General features: G+C 45.2%; 1 protein-coding gene and 1 pseudogene across 2 annotated transcripts in view; both read left to right on the plus strand.

Moving 5' to 3' along the window:
* Positions 1-19,531, plus strand: part of LOC124721571 (polypeptide N-acetylgalactosaminyltransferase 16-like) — a 555,752-nt gene that overhangs the window by 119,939 nt on the left and 416,282 nt on the right. The window lies entirely within an intron of this gene.
* LOC124723856 lies at positions 11,696-11,813 on the plus strand (annotated as a pseudogene).

Genomic DNA, 19,531 nt, shown 5'->3' on the forward strand with positions numbered 1-19,531 from the left:
TTTAAATCAGTGTGTAGTAAATCAAAGCAGAAACAAAACATGGTCTTAATTACGATACACATAGGAAGGCAGAACATCCAATGTCAGTTTGTATTACGCGACAAGCTAAACTGAAGGCCCCGATCGCTCCGTTGTTTTTGTGAAGAAGTTAGAAAGATACAGACATAACAAACAACGTACGCTGCGGTAAAGTTACAACTGAAACATTGTCACGCGATAAACGACAGTTAAATGTTTAGCACTTAAGAGCTATACCACTCACCAACTATCATTTAGTGAGTATTTATTTTCCAAGCAATGTCTCTTGATTCCACGTCTAGTCTAAATAAAGTACTGTCCACTTGAATCCCGTAGCTTTATTTTTGCGAAAAACATCTAGTATGCTCTTTTCGCAGTCTTTTTTCATCGTTTACATGTGATCATTCTCTCAATCTGTCAGCTTTTCAAGCCGAATACATCACTTAGAGTAATTTTTCCTGGAGTTTCTTTGCTAATCTTGCACTCCATATACGTACAACAGAAGTTGTGGAGCGCAGCAAGTAGAAGACTACTCACTACGAGAAATTTTCGCTGCGTTAGTATCTTCTTTAATTCTTAGTAGTATTACATAAATGGCTGATTAACAGCACATTTATGCGCAGCATCAATGGAATACTTACTGTGAACTGCTTCATATTTGGGATATATACTGTATCCCACTCCTTGTGTATCATGCCCTTCCTTCGGTATTATTCACACCAATGAGTTAACACAAAGCCACCATTGATCAACCACACTTCTGCACTTTCTTCGCTAAGACTGTCGCTCGTTTCTTAATAACCTAGCTAACAGTATTAATAGTAACCTTTGACTTTTTGCAGACAATACAGTTATCTACACAATAATGTTCTGTCTGAAAAAGGACCGAGCGAGGTGGGACAGTGGTTAGCACACTAGACCCGCATTCGGGAGGACGACGCTTCAAACCCGTGTCCTGCCATCGTGATTTAGGTTTTCCGTGATTTCCCTAAATCGCTTCAGGTAAATGTCGGGATGGTTCCTTTGAAAGAGCACGGCCGATTTCCTTCAGCATCGTTCCCTAATCCGATGGGAACGATGACCACGCTGTTTGGTTCCCTCCCCCGCAACCAACAAACCATATGATACACAATGATACACAAATGTTCCGTTAGCTCTTGATATGATTTCAAAGTAGAACGAACTTCGGCAACTTGCTTTAAATGTTCAGAAATGTAAAACTGTGAAGTTTGCAAAACGCGTAAACGTTCTATCCTATGATGAGTTTACCAGTGAGTCACAAATCGAATCAGTCAAACCATACAAATACTTGGGTGTAACAGTTTTTGGGGATATGAAATGGAGTGACAACATAGGCCCAATCGTTGGCAAAGCAAGTGACACATTTTGTATTGGTACAGTACCGGAAAAATGCAATCGGTCTGGTAAGGCGTTTGCTTAGAAAACACTCGTTTAACCCATCCAAGAATAGTGTTCCAGTTTGTGGGACCCATACCAAATAGGACTAACAGGGCATATTAAAACTGTGTAGAGAGGGCTGTACGAACTGTCACAGGTTTGTTTGATTCACAGGACGGCGTAACGGAAATGCTGAAACCCCTGAACTGGCAGACGTGTCAAAATATATGTAAATATATCCTAGTGAATGCTTATTTTCAAAGCTTCCAGAACGAATGTTATGTGAGGGATCAAGCAATACTGGGTGTAATGGGTATAAGTGCAGATATTTCTGTTAGTGACTGCGGACGGTGTGCTGAACAACATTACATCAGTAATTCATTGGTTCACGGGCGTCGCGCCGGATAATATTGTGAATGCTGCAAATATTTCAACGAGACACCTGCTCGTTATTTTCAGGTGCTTACTGAAGTGTTACTGCAGTGGCTCGCCAATATGTGCGCTGGCTCGCTAGAAGACGGCAGGCGCCACGGGATGGGGCGAGTCACAGAGCACAGCAACATCCAGTGTCCCGCTGCTGGAGAAACGGGCCACGGTCTTCGCATGCGTGACGCGCCGCAAAAGCGCGGCGGCAAATCGCGGCCCAGCGCGCGAGCGAGCAGAGCGTTGGCGCCCTGTTTAAGTGTGTGGATCCGATTCCCCGTCTGTTTGTACTTGGATACGTTCTACGATGCCTTAGCACCGCCAGTGCTGGTTCCCGTGTATTGCTGAGTTGAAAGCCCGTGTCTCTGTTAATCAGGTCGTTACTCAAACGTGTTTCGACTGCTTCTTTACTGATGGAGTCCCAGTACGTGGAGACGAACGAAACGATCTTTGTCTCTCCGTAGTTCACGCTATGTCCCGTGTCACGACAGTGTTTAGCAACAGCAGACTTCTCTGTCTGACCCATTGTGGTGTGACGTCTATGTTCAGCACAACTATCTTTAACAGTGCGACCCGTATGATTTCCCACACTGGTACGGGACTTTATATACACCAGTCTCCTTAGATCCAGGATGTCTTGAACAGAACCCAACATTGTTTGTACTCGCACTAGAGGGCGGAAGACACATTTTATTTCACGTTTCTTGAACGTGAACTTAAGGACACGCCACCAACAGAGAGTAGAACAACCGACCACGTGAAGTTCTTCGTTTCTTCTGGCTGTAATTGAGGTTTATAACGTGCAGGTTGAAATGTATTACAAATATGTGTATCAGAGTACCCGTTTTGTATAAAGACAGAGCGAAGATGGCTAAGGTCTGCTGATAAGCTCCCTGCATCCGACATAACTCTCCTGCGAACATAACAAACATGATCGTCATGAAGGGGGCGTACATGGTCTGCAACCAGTGTACGATACTCCTTAGCCGTCATGGTGCCTTGCACGAGCTCCAATGGACCCACAGATGGCCACGTGAATGTTTCGCAGAGCGTAATGGAGCCGCCGCCAGCTCGCCTCCGTCCTGCAGTACTGATGTCAGGGAGCTGTTCCCCTGGAAAACGACGGATTCGCGACTTCCAATCAACATGATGAAGTAGGTATCGGTATTTATCACTCCGTGAAACTCTCTGTGAACGAGAGTCCGTAACACGCCTCTGTGTTGATATGGGTGGTGGCAGCTCGTAGTTCGTTGATACAGGCCAGTATGAGTTGGTTTATGGAACACACTGTGACCCAAGAAACCATTGTCTTTTCTGCAGACCGAGACATCTAAGAATGGGAGATCTCCCTTTTTCTCCATCTCCATGGCGAAGCAGATACTTAGACAGAAGGGGTTAAGGTGTTCCTGAAATTCAGGAACTGTTGCTATCCTGTGTGGCCGTACTACAAAGGTGTCGTCCGCATATCTCGAGAAACATTCAGGTTTCAACTCCGCTGGATGAAGTGCGTTTTGCATGAAGTATTCCTTAAGAAGATTAGCTACTATGGAAGGCAAAGGGCTATTCATAGCAACACCGTCAGTTATCTCAGAATGTTATTTATTAAATAAAAACTAAGTCGAGGTAAGCACATGTTTGAACAGATCCAAGCAGTCCTTCTCCACTGAGGTCCTGTGGGTTGTAATGAATCACCGGAGGTACTCATGTCAACAAAGAGGCCACATCGAAACTCGCTACCTTACATCTATTCAGATACACTATCCAACATGACGCGCGTGAACCAATGAAGCAGTTATTACGACAGGAAAGTCTCAAACAGCACATCACATCAATATTTATGTCATTTGCAGAGTAACAATTATAGCTATTACAAGTCGTATTTTCTTTAGGTTGGGTAGTAACGCCACGCACATGTGCGAAGAATCCATTAAGCTTATTTTACCCTAGGCAGCAGGTGTGGTTTCGAAGTGCGGACGTACGGATGCAAAATGGTTGGTATATACTGACAGGGGTAGTCCACTTAGTGGTGCAGTTACGATCACGCTGAAAACATGGGGTAGTAAATTATGTGACGTGTTTGTGAGAATACTGTTCTACACAGAGAAAAAACAACCAACACACTGATGTGTGTACATACACAGAACATTATAATAACACACCTAACAGCCGTATGTTCTCAGTGGCGACACGTCATGGCATGGAAGCAGTGAGGCCTTGGTATGTCGCTGGAAGGAATTAGCATCACATCTGCACACAGAGGTCACCTAATTCCCGTAAATTCCGAGGAGGGGGGTGATAAGCTCAGACGCCACATTCAATCACATTACAGATGTGTTCGATTCGGTTGAGACCTGGCAACTTTGGGGGCCAGCACATCAACTGAACTGGGACTCGCTACTGTGTTCCTCGAACCACTCTATCACACTCCTGGCCTTGTGATATGGCGCATTATCTTACTGAAAAATTCCACTGCTGTCAGGAAACATGATCGTCATGAAGGGGGCGTACATGGTCTGCAACCAGTGTACGATACTCCTCGGTCATCGCAGTGCCTTACACGAGCTCCAATGGACCCACAGATGCCCACGTGAATGTTTCGCAGAGCATAATGGAGTCGCCGCCGCCCATCTCGCCTCCGTCCTGCAGTACTGATGTCAGGGAGCTGTTCCCCTGGAAGACGACGGATTCGCGACTTCCCATCAACATGAAGAAGAAGGTATCGGCATTTATCACTCCGTGAAACTCTCTACCACTCCGTTAACGTCCAGTGTTGATGATCACCTGCCCATTTCTGTCGTAGTTGCCGATGTTATGATGTTAATATTGGCACATGCATAGGTCGTCGGCTGCGGAGACCCGTCGTTAGGAGTGTTCGGTGCACTGTGTGTTCAGACACACTTTTACTCTGCCCAGCACTAAAGTCTGATGTTAGTTCAGCCACAGTCCGCCGCCTGTCCTATTTTCCAGTCTGCCCAGTTATATGACGTCCGATATCTCTAATGAGGGGTGAGAGCCCAAGCCCACGATGTCTGGATGTGGTTTCTCCTCGGTTTGGCCACGTGTTGAAGAGACTCACAGAAGCAGCGGTTTCCGAAATGCTGGTGCCGAACCTCCGGGACATCACAATCAGCCCTCGGTCAAACTCAGGTGCATTGCGCGCCTTCCCCATTCTACACACGGAAGTCACGCTCACTGATAATACATGCACCATGCGTGTGTCTGACGGCAGTCCTTCCTCGCCAGGTGACGCTGATATCGCCTGGACGGGTTTATGCAGATAGTAGGTCGGTGGTCAGAATGTTCTGGCTGATCGCTGTGTAAAGGTAGCATATATAAAAATATGTGCGCTTATCCCTGTTGCACCCTATGTATCACGGCCCCCGACGTGTTGCTCCTATACGGAACGCTGAGATGATATTTAACTAATTACAGAAAACACAGACACATTTAAGCAGTCATTCGAAAACGGAAAGAAATCATAACGTGTGGAACAATGCAAAGCATACGCTCTCATGCACTTAAAAGGGATATGCTGTGCACGGATGTAGTTGTAGACCTCATCGTCAATAAATTTAATTACGTTAATAACGAATTTCGTGCGCTTCCTTGACATTTTCCGGGGTTATTTTCTCGCTTAGCTTACAAGGTAGCAGTGTGCTCTACTCTGAAATGGATTGTCACGTAACCCGGTGCAGTCGTAATTGCAGTTTATTTTGTACTGTAATACAAGATTCTTCGTTGACCGTGAAAAGATGAAGACAAGGGAAACAGAAGCAAAATCGCTCTAGATGGAAGAGATCTACAGTCAGTTCCACAAGAAAGTGTACGCCGCTATCTGTGTGAAGTAAAACGCACTATTATAAATTTATGTTTACATGAAAATACATGTTATTACTAATTCCACATTTACCTAATAGTTACTCCAGTCGCCGCCATTATAGATTATAACCACCTTATCACTCTCTCCGGTAAGTCATCCACGTTTCAAATCTCTAAATATCGTTTGGCCTACTTCGCAACGGATGTCTTTGACCTTCTAAGAATTTTAGTAGCAGTTCCATACGAAAGCTTTGGTCGCTTTGGATGAGTTTTAAGGAACACTGCTTCGTGACGCATCAGATACTTTGCACTCATTTTAAACTGCAACCGACAAAACAAAACATTCAACTCTCACACTGTTTATCTATAAACTGCGCAAAAGTACATCGATTACAGATTCGAGGCCACTACCAGAGACGTCGCTGCGGACGTTACATTTAAAATTATGGCGTACACTTTCTTGTGGAACTGACTATATAACTTTTTCAGTTTCCAATATCCGCAGAGCTTTGGATCCAACTTCCCCGGAAGGAAACCAGACCATCTGTGGGAGAGTAAGAGAGTTTGTTTGCAACTGGCGTTCACTTGGATGTGGCTGCAGATAGCGCCAGATTCTGAGTAGTGTGGCTGCCGGCGTCGTCTGGATTGGAAGTTCGTAGCGTTTTTATTTCACATGTTGGTATTACGGTTGCTATGGGTTTATTTATCGATTGTCATTTATATTTGTAGTTCATATTGGTATTTGAATTTACATTTTGTGATTTAGATATAGTGAGTGGAACTGTGGACGCTAGAAAATGGAGTGTCAAGTGGCAGAAATTCTTCTGTTTGAGTACAGTAGAGGGCTGAAAGCAGCGGAAGCAGCCAGAAACATTTGCGCCGTGCATGAGGATAATGCCATTCGCCAGAGCACAGAAAGAGAGGAGGATCGTTTTTGACATTAGTGGCTCTCCATGTTCAGGAAGACGTCCGGGGTATGATGAGCATCGTTTAAACGCATTAATCCACAATGATCCGCGTCAGTATGCTCGAGAACTGGCAGATGTGATGAACTGTGATCATTCCACCGTCGTGCGATATTTTCATGCAGTGGGGAAGGTTCACAAATCGGGTGCATGGGTACCGCATGCTCTAAGCCAAAATCACAATGATCAGCGGGTGGCCGCATGTGCGTCTGTGCTTGCTCGTCACCAAATGGCTCGTGAAAAACACCGACCATTTCCGTCCTGTATTGTTACTGGTGACAACAAATGGGGTCTTTATGCTAACGTAAGGAAAAGAAAGGAATGGCTGAGCCCAAACAAAGCAGCAACTCCTCGTAGGATGACCCGCGTGCATTCAAAAAAGATTACGTTTTGCATCGGGTGGAACAGCGCAGTGTGGTTAACTACGAATTGCTTCCAGGTGGTGTAATTATCAGTGCTGACATTTACTGTCCACAACTGAGACGTCTTGCAGGAGCAGTCCAAGAACACCGACCAGGAACAGTGCGTGAAGTGAGGCTACTCCACGATAACGCCCGCCCGCATTCTAGTAGACTGACAAAAAACACTGCACAGGAATAGGTTTGGGAACTCATTCCGCACCCATCTTGTTCACCAGATCTTCCGTCCTAAGATTTTCACCTTTTCCGATCTCTATCGATTCAAAGAACTTCCTTTCCGGATGAAAATGCGCTCCGAAGATGGCTCGACGAATTCTTCGCCTCAAAACCACGTGATTTCTACAGTCGCGGGATCGAAAAGTTGCGCTAGCATTGGAAGATCGTTGTAAATTGTGAAGCAGAATACTAAAGTCTCTGTTATGTGAATCTATTGTGTTTATTGCGGCAAAGCGCTACGAACTTATGCACCGACCCAATATTTTGAAGCAGGTTGAATTCTAGGACTTCATTACGATGTTACGACGGCTCAGTCATCACTGCTGAGTTATTGACCGGTGATTCTTAGATTATCTTGGAGTTTAATCTAAATTTACGTAGTTTTCTGAGTACGTCATCATTTTACTACCTCTTCCCAGAATGTAGCGCGTCGTGTTGGGGACGTAACACCTAAAGGCCAGCTACGCTAGCCTCAGTATTACGCTTTACGGCATTCCATTCCGCAAATTATCACGCTGGTCACGGCACGCTGAAATGGATGGAAGAGCAGCTGCTACGGCTCACGGTATACTGCTGTGATATGTCCAGGCTCACAAGAAACACGGGATGTGATCTAAAGCTGTAACTGATAGCCGCCAAGCGGTAAACGTTGTCGCCAACGATATGTGCGGTTCATACATCAGTGCTGGATTCTAGTGTTGTCAGTTATTGAGCCTAACTTTTACGACCATCGTTTCCCGCGACGACAGCGAAATACAGGGTTTTTGTGTTACGACTTATGCGTTCTCTCCTTCGTTGCGCGCGAACTAATACACCCGCTAGGCAGGCTGCGATCATAGCATGGTGTCCCGGCTATTGCTTAGATTGTGGGAGAGGTGGCGTATCGTTATATATATATATATATATATATATATATATATATATATATATATATGTGTGTGTGTGTGTGTGTGTGTGTGTGTGTCTATTTAGATTGTGATCGATATACTTTTTCCCTTTCATTCTGCGTGTAGTTTCCGTTCATTACGTTACACATGAGCAATCAGCGAGTGTTTCTTTTCTCGAACAATGGAAGAACAGAGTTGTATGTGTAATGTTAGCTTGTCTCGGTACAGAAATTTGTTTTCCGAAAGACTCGACGGTACATAGATCAGTAACTTAATTTCATGACACTGGATCTGTGTGAAAGAAAAAGAGGTCTAAAAATGCCAGTGCATTAACCGAATGTAAACTAAACTAGTTAGGAGACATCTCGCAAAAAAGTCCGCAAAAGTCGTCATTCTGTTAAAAACTTGTTACTGGCGTGTCAGTTGTATTTGCTCCAGTAAATCGTAACTTCTGATAAGTATGTGAACAACATACTGCAACCGTTTCTCATAGAACATACCTACGGTTGTTACATGCAGGACAGAGCAAGAGCGCACACCGCCAGCGCATTTGCGATAGTATTCGGAGTGTCTTCGATCATAGTATAGTTCATTTGTTTCCTCATTACCCATATCCAAATACATGTGACTTTTATCTTTGGGGGATGTTAAAAGATATCATGCTAAGAACTCCCTTACAGTCGAAGAGTTAGAGGACAGTTATCCTCTTGTCATTTCAAGAATTTCAATAAACTTTTAATGGTTAAATTGATTTCAGCTGTGTAGTCATTATTAATAGCCCGTAAGCACTGAGTCAGAACATGGCAGGAGTCAGTATTCCATGAGTGTTCTATCAGAGAACAGAAACAAAGTTATTTTTTAAGTAATATACCCAGCTGTCCGTATAGCGTATCGCGCAGCGCGATAGCTGGCGAGACAGGGAAATTACCCACACCCGGATTAACGACGTGGCTGGTGAACTGGCCAGCCTCACTGTCGATTTCTCACGCTCGTTTAAGCAAATGCTGGGCTGGTCCCCAATGTGCGCCTCAAAATGTAAGATGTATAAACAGTTAAAATACGACCACAGACAGAACAGACTTATACAATTCGCAGACTGGGTGCGCTCACGGTTTCCCTCCGTCAGGTAAATGACGACTGCGGTGACAGAAGCGCGTCTGTCCGCAGAGTTTAATAAAATAAACTTGCCACGTACTCAGTGCAGCGGAGTATATCCTAGGCGGGATACAACGCAGACGAAAAAGAAACAATCTGTTTTACACTTGTCGATGCTCCGGGAGGAGACCGAGTGGATACTATAATATGTAGTATGCAAGTTCGCTTTATTGCAACAAAAATAAGAAGAATTACTTAACTTTTCACAGTCCATTACTACAGGCAAGTTACGAGTATTTAATAACGTTAACGTATCACTTGATACAGACAATACACACTGACGGAAAAAAATCGCAACACGAAGAAAATAATTTATGCAGAGTAATGAAATTTCGGGGTTACATTTGTCTAGGTAACATATTTGAGTGATTAACACTGTAAGATCACAGGTTAACGTAAGCGCGAGATAAGCCATTGAAAAATGTGCTAGTACATTAATAACCGGTGTAACCGCCAGAATGTTAAATGCAAGCATGCGAACGTGCATGCATTGTGTTGAACAGATGCCGGGTATCAGTCTGTGCGCGCTTGGTTGGTCAATAAAATGGTTCAAATGGCTCTGAGCACTATGAGACTTAACTTCTGAGGTCATCAGTCCCCTAGAACTTAGAACTACTTAAACCTATCTAACCTAAGGACATCACACACATCCATGCCCGAGGCAGGATTCGAACCTGCGACCGTAGCAGTCCCGCGGTTCCGGACTGCAGCGCTAGAACCGCACAGCCACCGCGGCCGGCATCGGTCAATACAGAGACGATTAAAGCAGTTTTCAGATGTCGCTGGAGACAGACCTTGTGATCGAGCAAGCCATAGAGCATATTGGGTTACACAGCAGTATGTGGGTTTGCGTTATCCTGCTGGGAAACACCCTCCCCCCCCCCCCCTCGGAATGCTGTTTATGAATGGCAGCACAACAGGTGGAATCACCAGACTGACGTACTGTTCTGCAGTCAAAATGAGTGGGACAACCACGAGAGATCTCCAGCTGTCATACGACATCGCGCCACGGACCATAGCTCGAGGTGTAGGTCTAGTGTGTCTAGCACGCAGACAGGTTGGGTGCAAGTTCTCAACTGGCCTCCTTCTGTCCAAACACGGCCATTACTTGCGCCGAGACAGAACCAGCTTTCACCAGAAAAGAATAACAGACCTCCACCCTGCCCTCTAATGTGCTCTCTCTTGACACCACTGAAATCACAAATGGTAGCAGTTTGGGGCGGGTGGAATGTACGGTACAGGGCGTCTGTCTCGGAACTGTCCTTCAAGTAGTCAATCTGTAAAAGTTCGTCGTGTCAGTGTGTTGCTAATTGCTGCTCAAATTGCTGTAGCAGATGCAGAACGATGCGACAGAGCCATATGCCGAAGACGATCGTCTTCCCTCTCGGTAGTGCCACGTGGCCGTCCGGAGCCTGGTCTTTTTGCGACCGTACATTCTCGTGACCACCGCTGCCAGCAGTCACGTACAGCGGCTACATTCCTGCCAAGTCTTCCTGCTATGGATAATGGCGTCTCCGTTGCCTTAAATGCATTCTTGGCTAACCCCTACTAACCAAGTCCAGTCTCTCACCAAGTCCAGTCTAATAAGTGACTAACGCTCACGATCGTTACAACGAGTATTTATACCGAATCTGGCATGCATCGCACTGGCGCGAATTCTGAGCAGACATCGTCTGTCAGATGTAGAAACACGCCTACCATCTTTCGTTTATGTCACACAACTCCTTCGTGTTGTGATTTTTTTTTTTTTTCGTTGGCGTAGAATGCTTGGTCACTTTATTACAACAATGATACGAAGAATTACTTACTCTGTACAATCCATTTTCACAGAAAAGTCATGAGTATTTACAACTCTCTCTGAACATTAACGTACCACCTGATGCAGACAATATACAGTACAAGTCTCTCACTCAGTGTACATTTAACAGAAACTTTCGCGTAGTCCCCTGCCTAATACATTTATCGCACAGCTCGCCTACTGGAAGACGATTCTGTCGCCTTACTCGATGATCTCAGACTGGGTTCAGCGGTACTGTGCTCGGTCCTACGTAGAAAATCCCTTACCGCGGCGCAGCGAAACATTTCTGGGCGTGGCTACGCCGGTGTCGCTCATTCGTCGGTGCGGTTGCAGCTACTGTCTTCTCTTGCAGTTGCGTTGCGAGGTACCAACCTTGCTTTAGCACCTCGCTCTTCGGAGGACACCACAGAAAGAAAGTTTAAATGATATGCTCGCTGATGTCCTCTGCCTATAGGACGGCGACTATGTTCAAGAATTTCAGTAGGCGAAATTCGACAAGTGTTTGACACTGCATTCATAAGGTATGACGGTGCTCGTCCCACAGAGGGACGTCATTTTGAGCTCCTGCTATAAATAAAGGTAAACTTAATTTAGTCAGGCATGGGCCTTGCCGCAGTGGATACACCGGTTCCCGTGAGATCACCGAAGTTAAGCGCTGTCGGGCGTGGTCGGCACTTGGATGGGTGACCATCCAGGCAGCCTTGCGCTGTTGCCATTTTCCGGGGTGCTGACCCCACACCCCTCCTATCTGCATCCTCCCCTGAGGATGACACGGCGGTCGGATGGTCCCGGTAGGTCACTCGTGGCCTGAAGACGGAGTGCTTTAATTTAGTCACATTGAGTCCTAGGTTATGCTCAACTCAGGGAAGACGCACCGATCCACCATATGGCAAATACCGGAGAACACTACCGCTGTTGTCGTCTGTGGCTAATTTCATCGAAGTTGCAGTCGATCACAACAAGAATCGTTAAATTAACCGCCTCGACTATTTCTTGGTAGGTAATAAGCATTTCGGACAAATACACTGACAGCAAAATATCGCAACATCAAGGAGGAGTTGTGCGACATAACGAAAGTTGGTAGGCGTGTTTCTACATCTGAAAGATGATGTCTATTCAAATTTCGTGCCAGTTTCATAAAAATGGCGCTAGTAGCGCCGCTATGGTAATGCACATCAGGTTTGCTTTAAATACAGGCTGAGACCGTGGTGAGCGTTAGTTGCCTTTGAGATTGGACGTGGTGAGTTGATGTTAGGCATGAATGTCTTTAAGGCGACGAAGACGCCACGATCAGTACTTCACTGAGTTTGAGTGAGGTCGTGTAGTAGGGCTAAGAGAAGCTGGATATTGCTTCTGCGATATTGCAGAAAGACCTGACAGGAATGTAGCCACAGTTCGTGATAGCTGGCAGTGGTGGTCACGAAAAAGTACGGTCGCAAGAAGATCGGGCTCCGGACGGCCACGTGGCGCTACCGAGAGGGAAGACCGTCGTGTTCAGCGTATGCCTCTGTCACAACCTACTGCATCTGCTGCAGAAATCTGAGCTGCAGTTGGCACCTCAACCACACAACTAACTGTAACAAATCGGTTACTTGAATTATAACACCGAGCCAGACGCGGTGCATTCCACTGACCCAAAATCACCGCCATATGCGACATCAGTGGTGTCAACCGAGAGCTAAATGGTTCAAATGGCTCTGAGCACTATTGGACTTAACATCTCAGGTCATTAGTCCCCTAGAACTTAGAACTACTTAAACCTAACTAACCTAAGGACATCACACACAGCCATGCCCGAGGCAGGATTCGAACCTGCGTCCGTAGCTGTCGCGCGGTTCGAGACTGAAAACCGAGAGCTCATTGGAGGGCAGGGTGGAGGTCTGTTGCGTTTTTTGATGGAAGCTGGTTCTGGCTCGGTGCCAGTGATGGCCGTATATTTGTTAGAAAGCGGCCAGTTGAGGGCTAACAACCAACCTGTCTGTGTGATACACACACACACACACACACACACACACACACACACACACACAGGACTTACACCCGGAGTTATGGTCCGTGGTGCGACAGCAGGAGCGCTCTCGTGGTCATCCCACGCGCCCTGACTCCAAATCTATACGTCAATCGGTAATCTGACCTATTGCGCTGCCATTCGTGAACAGCATTCCAGGGCGTGTTTCCCAACAGGATAATGGTCGCCCACATACCGCTGTGTAACCCAACATACTTTACACTGTCGACATGTTGCCTTGGCCTACTCTATCGCCAGATCTGCCTCTAGTCGAGCATGTGCGGGACATCATCGAACGACAACTGCTAACTCCGGCGTCATCCACAAACAGCATTAACCGTCGCTGTACTGATTGATGAAGTGCAACGGGCGTGGAACTCCATCTCACAAACTGAAATCCGGCATCTATACAACACAATGCATGCAAATTTGTGTGCTTGCATTCAACACTCTGGCGGCTGCACCGTTTATTAATACACACCATTTCACATTTTGCAATTGCTTATCCCGCTCTTAGACTAACCTGTGATCTTGTAATGTTACTCACTTAAATATGTTACCTAGACAAATATATATCCGAAATTTCATTGCTCTACATTAATCATTTTTAGTTTTGCGAGCCGGCTGCAGTGGCCGAGCGGTTCTAGGCGCTACACTCTGGAACCGCACGACCGCTACGGTCGCAGGTTCGAATCCTGCCTCAGGCATGGATGTGTGTGATGTCCTTAGGTTAGTTAGGTTTAAGTAGTTCTAAGTTCTAGGGGACTGATGACCTCAGAAGTTAAGTCCCACAGTGCTCAGAGCCATTTGAACCATTTAGTTCTACGATTTTTTTTCCGTCAGTGTAATTAGTCACTCCCAGAAGAAATCACACTAATAGCTTCTAACAGCTCCTCCAGTCTTGTTAATGGCTTCAGTTCGACGAAAAAGACAGCTCACAAGTTTCTTCACGTATGTCATATTGTGCTGAAACCGTCGATTGTTGACTGCATCCCGTGGAGCTACCAAACTGTGGATATGTTGATGGCTACGTTTCACCCGCTGTCCCAAATAGTTACAGATATTTTTTATGGGTTTTAGCTCTGGTGAATTAGCGGGCCAGTTGTATTGCGATTGGGTGTCCGCGTCAAACCAGATACGCATGCGTGCACCTCTGTGAATAAGGCTGTTCTCATTCGCAAAAAAGGGAGCATCCATAACATACTCCTCTTGAAGAAGCAGGTGAAAGGGCAATACCTGATCACTGAGAAGACTCAAGTAAACAGCCTGGTTCTTGTTCACGGTTACCTGAATGAGTGGGTTCAAGTCACGGTTCAACATACACCCCCAAAACATCAGAGAACCACCTCCGGCCTGGCCTGCTCCCTCCACATACTGCGGGCTACACATTCCATTCGATCGTCGGCGCAGTCGAAAACAGGCAAAATCTTAACTCATTGGACCATACTACACATTTCCATTCAGCTCCTTCCCAATTTCTGTGTTGTTTGGCCCACTGCAGACGAGCAGCTTCATGTTCTGCTGCAATCAGTGACCGTTTTTGACGAACCCGACTCCGAATGTCCATTGCATCCAGCCCCTTCGCGATGATATCTCGAAAATTGGTTAAGATGGAGCTGCACTCACTGACAGCAGCAACAGATTTGTTTTTATTTTGTGCTTGACGGCGCGTGACAGTCGTCTCCGGTGCCTATGTATTAGGAAAATTTTAGGACTACTGTTACCAAGCCGTTTTTTTCGGTAGAGGCTGACATACCATTCCTTGTAAACACACTGGACAGTCCGCGTTGAACACCACCAAATCGGACAACTTGGTTCACCGTGTGGACATGGGTAAATGCAAAGAAAATAGCTTCTTTCTGCCATTCTGCACGTTTCCACCTCCATACGTCTTATTGCGCTGATTCCATGTAACTGACTGGGACATACACTATGTGATTAAAACTATCCGACACACTACTATGTAAAGTGAAATTACTCACTAGATGGCGCAAGAAGCAGACCCGCCAGTGTACTACACTACTGGCCATTAAAATTGCTACACCACGAAGATGACGTGCTACAGACGCGAAATTTAACCGACAGGAAGAAGATGCTGTGATATGCAAATGATTAGCTTTCCAGAGCATTCACACATGGTTGGCGCCGGTGGCGACACCTACAACGTGCTGACATGAGGAAAGTTTCCAAGCGATTTCTCATACACAAACAGCAGTTGACCGGCATTGCCTAGTGAAACGATGTTGTGATGCCTCGAATAAGGAAGAGAAATGCGTACCATCAAGTTTCCGAGTTCGATAAAGGTCGGATTGTAGCCTATCGCGATTGCGGTTTATCGCATTGCGACATTGCTGCTCGGGTTGGTCGACATCCATGACTGTTAGCAGAATATGTAATTAGTGGGTTCAGGCGGGTAATACGGAACGCCGTGCTGGATCCCAACGGCCTCGTATCACTAGCAGTCTAGATGACAGGCATCTTATCCGCATGGCTGTAACGGATCGTACAGCCACGACTCGATCCCTGAGTCAACAGATGGGGACGTTTGTAAGACAACAACCATCTGCACGAACAGTTCGACGACGTTTTGCAGCAGCATGGAGTATCAGCTCGGAGACCATGGCTGCAGTTACCCTTGACGCTGCATCACAGACAGGAGCGTCTGCGGTGGTGTACTCAACGACGAACCTGGGTGCCAGAGGTGGTTGTACTGGGTACTGATTTCACAGGATCTATGCACCCGAATTGCGTGAAAATGTAATCACATGTCAGTTCTAGTATAATATATTTGTCCAATGAATACCCGTTTATCATCTGCATTTCTTCTTGGTGTAGCAATTTTAATGGCCTGTAGCGTATGTTCTCTGTAGAGGAGCAGTGACAGCAGATTGGGTCGGTCAGGAGAGCTCACTGACTTCGAACGTAGCTCAGTCACCTCAGTAACAAACGCGTCAGCCCTTCTAAAGCAACCCGGTTGTGAAATGGAAACGCGAAGAAAGAACCACACCTAAACCAAAACCAGGTAGACCTCAAGTACGGACGGTCGAGTATTGCACAGGGTCACTGAAAACAAATAGGACGAAACGAACGGAAGGAATAATTTGTGTGTTCCAAAGTGCTACCAGCAATCCAGCTGGCACAACAGCTGTACGTAGAGAGTTAAAAAGAATTGGGGACAGTGGGAGAGCAGCTCCGTATCTGTAGTCAGTGCTAAGCGACGCTCGAGGTGGTGTATACAGCGACACCACTGGGAACGAGTGATGCTGAATGAGGAATCACGCAGTCCGATGCCAGAGTTTGGGTCTGGCGAATGGCTGGAGAACGTTACTTGCTATCCTGTGTGGTGCCAACAGGGAAGTACACAGGAGGTGGTGTTACGGTATAGGGGTATTTTCGTGTTTATGATGTGGTCCTCTTATTGCACTTAAGAAAACACTAAATCCGAAAGGATGTGAACTGGTTTTACAACAATGTGTACTGCATAGAGTAGAGCAACAATTCTGAGACGATGATTTTCTTGTATCAGCATGACAGTGCACGCTGTCATAAAGCAACATCAGTGAGGCAATGGTTTGTGGACTATAATATTCCCGAAACGGAATGGTCTGCCCAGAGTTCCGACCTGAACTGCACTTTCGACTCTCGAGGAAGAATGGACTGTCATCCCTCCACAGACATTCGGACACCTCATTGAAAGTGTTCCCAGTATGTGGACTCACACCATATTAATGTCCACTAGTAGGTGTCTGGATTGTACACACTACTTCTCTGTCATTACTATGTCAGCGGTGGAGGTTGACATGCGGCCTGGTACCACTTCTACACCATCCGCAGCGCTCCACTGGGACCATTGTGTCTTTTTAACTGGCTAACTAATATTTTGTCCAGTGAGCTGTTTATATAGTGGCAGCCACACGGAGGATCAGATACTCACAGTGACTCTAATAGGTGTTTTTGGTGGAAAAACCTCACCCACAAAGCTTCGTGCTGAAAATGGAGGAACTACTTGAAGGGAAATCGGCGACTCCGGTTATGAAACCCGACATTAGGGAAGGCATCGTGCAGGCCAAATGTTTTTCCAGTACCGCTGTTCACCGACGATTCAGGTACCGGACGAAGGAGCATTCGTCGTCAGGACGCAAACGGTACGGAATTTGGTTAACCTTTAAACTTATGCTAGGAACTTCCTGACATCCGTGTTTGAAAGAAGAATAAGGTAACGAAATACAAGAAATATTTCAGGCTTGTTAAACAACCCAGTACGCTATATGAGACCGTGCATTTATCTGTGCTGCTTCTCATGTTACGGGAGGTACAGTCGCCACAAATACATTCTGGCAGATTAAACGTTTTGTCACGACGATGACGGTAGACTGTTGATTTTTATTTTAACTTTCAGCAGAATTTAATTTCTATTGATAAATGAAAAATCTGACTCTGTCTCGGCAGTGCAGCATCAAACTGGATGGGTCGCTTTTCACTAATGCAGTCGCACAATCATCTCAGATGTACAAATTCCACGCTCATCTCAATCTTTTTTCTTGTTTTAGAACGTTAGATTCCTAAAAACTCAGTCTTAAATTTTCAAAATTCAAATACTCAACGATGTAGCAGATATTTTGGTCATTAGTTGCTCAGTATCCCTGATTCAAAAAAGACAGTTGAAGTTTGGTGCCACCTGCAGCTTTGCTGCCTCACAGTAATTTTTTTTTTTTTTTCGTAGCAAGAAGATAACTATCTATTGGGGTATGCTGATACACGATTATACATGAAGACTTCCGAAACAGATTGTATTCCCTACACGTTCGCTGAATAATTACCAGCACAGTTGCAAGTACGGTAAGCGTAATTCTGTGTACTGCTGCCAAACAGAATTGCACAGGCATAACGGGGAACCTGTGTCATGAACGAGATACGTTGTTGTTCCAGAAAACTCAGTTTCGCTTCTGGTTAAAAAAGCACATCCACGTGTTCTCTCATTACATTCAATTCTTACTTATAATCCACTGAGTTCCAACACACCCGTCTTGAAATCAAAGATAAGCTATCTAAATCACACGGATCAGAACAATGAACGAGTTAGTTTTCGTTCATTAATACTAGTGTGGAGCGAACAGCCTATAAGGCCAAGGCTACACCACGTTCTCCTTAACGATGCCTACTAAAATAAGCGTTTACAATTTATATGTATTTTCTTCTAGATTTGGTTTCTAAACAGGTCTGGCAGTGAAATACAGTGTTTTAAGTAAAGAATACACACGTTTTGTCGTAATTATATTGTACGTCACTCTACTTTTTCCAACATTTTTCCAATGAATAGATCCCATCCCTGAAATGCTGTTCTTCAAAATCTGCAAAATATCCATCTACGCTTCCCGTAACATCTTCATTTGGAGCAAAAAAAAATTACCGTCGACAAATTACCTTACATGGGTGAATTGTTGGAAGTCAGAGAGAGTCAGATCTCGTGAACTGCATGAATGTGGCAACACTTTACAGTTCAAATTACTATGTTTACCACTGCCAAATCATCTTTCGTGGTAGGTTTAATGACGTGACTACTTTCGTTTGCAATGCAGACCTATTGCGTATTTTTCATCAAGCTAGCTCAGAAGTCTATCTTTGCACAAGATGAAAACTACTTCACATTTTTAGGAAAATTTGGAAATTTGTAGTAAGGTCTTATGGGACCAAACTGCTGAGGTCATCGGTCCCTAAGCTTACGTACAACTTAATCTAACTTAAACACTATCTTACATTATGGACAACACATACACCCATGCCCGAAGGAAGACTCAAACCTCCGATAGGGGGAGGTGCGCGGACTGTGACAAGTCGCCCAGACCGTGCGGCTCCCGCACGCGGCACATTTTTAGGTTACTACATTACACGCACGGCTTTAACTACTGTTCCGTTTCTACTGTGAAGTTGTACGTCCGGGTTTCATCCACATTATGAAATTGGTGCACAGAACCAGTTGGATTCTTTTTAAAAACGGACCAAACATTACTGAATTTTATTTTCGCATGTAATTTGCTCAGTATTCAACAAAGGCTGTATCCAACACACTCAATGTGTTTCTGACAATCAAGAGTACCATATCGTACACAGCCTCTGTGGTTTCATCTGCAGTACGTCCTGTAGATTAACTTCAACAGAAGTACGACAGCCACGATGAGAATGAGCTGCTAATTTCTTAGTTGCCGAAAAATGAGCAGACTTCTTATAATCACTCACTAGCTTCGCATGAACTTTTTCTGTAGATAAATAGTTCAAAACAACGACTTTTAAATTCAAATTATCCATCTGAACGGCACTCAAGAAACGAAAACTTAAAAGCCGCACAAACGAAACTATTCTGAAAATTGAACTCACACTTCACTTACTTTATTGTAGCACATGTACAATTACACCAACAACAAACT

The sequence above is a fragment of the Schistocerca piceifrons genome, chromosome X (genome assembly GCF_021461385.2).
Source record: "Schistocerca piceifrons isolate TAMUIC-IGC-003096 chromosome X, iqSchPice1.1, whole genome shotgun sequence".
Lineage (NCBI taxonomy): Eukaryota > Metazoa > Arthropoda > Insecta > Orthoptera > Acrididae > Schistocerca > Schistocerca piceifrons.